A 2,597-nucleotide genomic window follows, 5' to 3' on the forward strand; every position below is an offset into this window, starting at 1 on the left:
AATAAATATTCATTTCCAGGATGCTGCCCTTGATGGACTTAGCAATAGGACAGCCCAGGTGGAGAGGGTGTGTGTCTGGATGGCAGCATAGGGTGGCAGGCATGCTATGGCATCTGGCAAGTTTCCTGGAATAATGCTCCTCCTCTTTTTCCTGGCCCTTAGATGGCAAGGTAAAGGTATAGGGAACAGGTTCAGCTCTCCTTAGGGATCCAGGATAAGTGTAAGGCTCTGTCAGGCGAAGGACAGTGCCTGGCTGCCTGGGTTTCACAGGATTCACCTGGTTGTGGCCATAGTCTCCCGCAGGTGACTGGTTTTGCAATATAAGATAAGTTGCCATCACCTCATCATATTTTTGGTCTCTCAGGGATTCAATGATTACTTCAGGCTTATAGCCCATGACTCTCATGGTCCCGACAATGCTAGGGCTCGGGGTGCCTGGGAGGCTAGGGGTGGAAGTAGGTGGTGAACGTGCCTCACTGGCCCTGATCATGGGGCGCCTCATGATGTCCTTGATGGTGGGCCTTCTTCCGGGATTGATTATCAGTAATTCCAAGATGACATTGAAAATGTCGATAGAAACATGCTTAGGAATGGTGAAGTTGCCTGAGGTGACCTCGTTCCTCATGCCTGCCACAGATTTGGCTTGGAAAGGGAAGTGCCCAGCCACCATGAGAAAGAGGAGAATCCCTAAACACCACATGTCGATGGGGTAAGCATCGTATTCCCCGGGTGCAAAGAGTTCTGGGGCACAATAGGGCAGAGTGCCACAGAAACCCCGCAGCTTCTGCCCAGGAGTTACTTTCACAGCGAGGCTAAAATCAATCAGCTTGGCATTCCCCCTGCAGTCCATAAGGATGTTGGTGGCTTTTATATCTCTATGGACAACTTGATTGTTATGACAGTAATTCACTGCATGCACCACCTGAGTAAATATCCTTTCAGCCTCGCACTCCGGTAGAGACCCCCGTTCCAGGATCCTCCGCAGCAGCTCTCCCTCTGAGGCATGCTCCATCACCAGGTAGGTGATCTCTTCCGTCTCGATCACGTGAAAAAGTTTGATAATATTGGGGTGGTTCATGGATTTCATAACGCTTATTTCACTGTTAAAAATCGAGTTGTACTTCTTCTTATTTCTAAGGAGTTTTACAGCCACACAGGTCACAGTGGGAACATGGAAGGCGAGTTTCACTTCAGAAAAATGTCCGTGTCCCAGAGTCCTCATCATTCTATAGTCGGTGTTGAAGGGGTCCTCCACAGAGGAGCAGGCCTCCATGTCCTGCTTCAGAGTCAGGCCCTCCTCCTTCATATGGCTAGAGCCAAAAAGTTCAATGAGAAAGTTGACAGACTTAAAATCAGGCCTAGGAGAGTATTTAGAGCTATGAATTCCTACATCCAAAAGACTAGGAAAGGAAGGAAGGAAGAGGTCAGACACATTTCAGACCACCTAACTGGGTACTTAAATGCTTAGATAGACAAGAATGAAGTATGTTCCAAAGCAGTGTAGAGCAAAATATGACAGATTGGTTTGACAGGAATCAACTGCAAACTGGAAGAACCAACCAAAGGATTCTAGAAACTAAGAGCCACTGATAAGAAAGGACGGTCATCCCCTAACCCTGAGCTCACCTGTACTGGAAGAGAGCAGGCACGAATAAAATCAGATGCGAGAGAAGTATATAGAACAACAGACACCTCCCAAGCCCGGCGGTGTCCGTGCGGGGCAGCCAGCCCCTGAGTCCAGGTACAACTAGCTCTGCAAAGGACCTACCGAAATTTGGTTCTTAGGATCCAGGTCATGTGGCTCACAATTACTCCAAACCCAGCTCTAGGAGATCCTACACCACGGGCCTCTGAGGGCATCCATACACATGTTCACATGCCCACACGCAAGTGCACTCTCTGCTACTACACATCAATTACATGGTGATAATGTCTATCTATATAATGCTATAGGCAGTTATGATCTCCCACAGAAGAGCTGTACATCAAACCTAGTTCCAAGAACACATGCTCTTGAAATGATGGGCCAGCTCGCCAGATTACCCCATCCGCAAAAATCTTTACTTCAAAACAAAGAGGGTCCCTTACATGAATTGGAGAAGACTTTCTGTGTATAAAATAAACATAATAAAATGTTCTCAGATAGAAAACAGAATGAACTTACTATGATGGTTCAAAATCTTCACAAATCCAGGAATGTCTTGTCACAGTGCAGAAATCCAGTTACTCTCTATTCTGCTCTGTAAGACAAGAGGAGTGGAGAATGGTGTGAGGGTGTGAGGGAGTGAATAGAAGGAAAGTTTATGTTTATTAAACAAACATAATAAAATATTGTAGGTTAGAGAACAGAAGGCACTTACTATATGGTGGTCAAAACAGCTTCTAAACTGCGAGTATAGTCTGTCACGGGCACAGAAGTCCAGTTGCTCTAAAACCAAGAGCTTCTGCTCTGTAAGACAAGAAGCAGGCTCAGCCAGAGCCTTCAGTGGATAGGTGTCACAATGGCTCCTTGTGGTGTCAGAGCAAGGATTGGACAAGTGGTCACTAGGCACATCCCCATGGTTCCCTCACATTCTGTCCTTAGGGACGGGAAAGCT

General features: G+C 46.7%; 1 pseudogene; it reads right to left on the bottom strand.

Annotated features, from left to right (window-relative positions):
- Positions 1–402: 402 nt before the first annotated feature.
- On the bottom strand, positions 403–1,306 carry LOC132654013 (sperm motility kinase-like; annotated as a pseudogene).
- Between the last annotated feature and the right edge of the window lie 1,291 nt (positions 1,307–2,597).

The sequence above is a fragment of the Meriones unguiculatus genome, chromosome 5 (assembly GCF_030254825.1).
Source record: "Meriones unguiculatus strain TT.TT164.6M chromosome 5, Bangor_MerUng_6.1, whole genome shotgun sequence".
NCBI lineage: Eukaryota > Metazoa > Chordata > Mammalia > Rodentia > Muridae > Meriones > Meriones unguiculatus.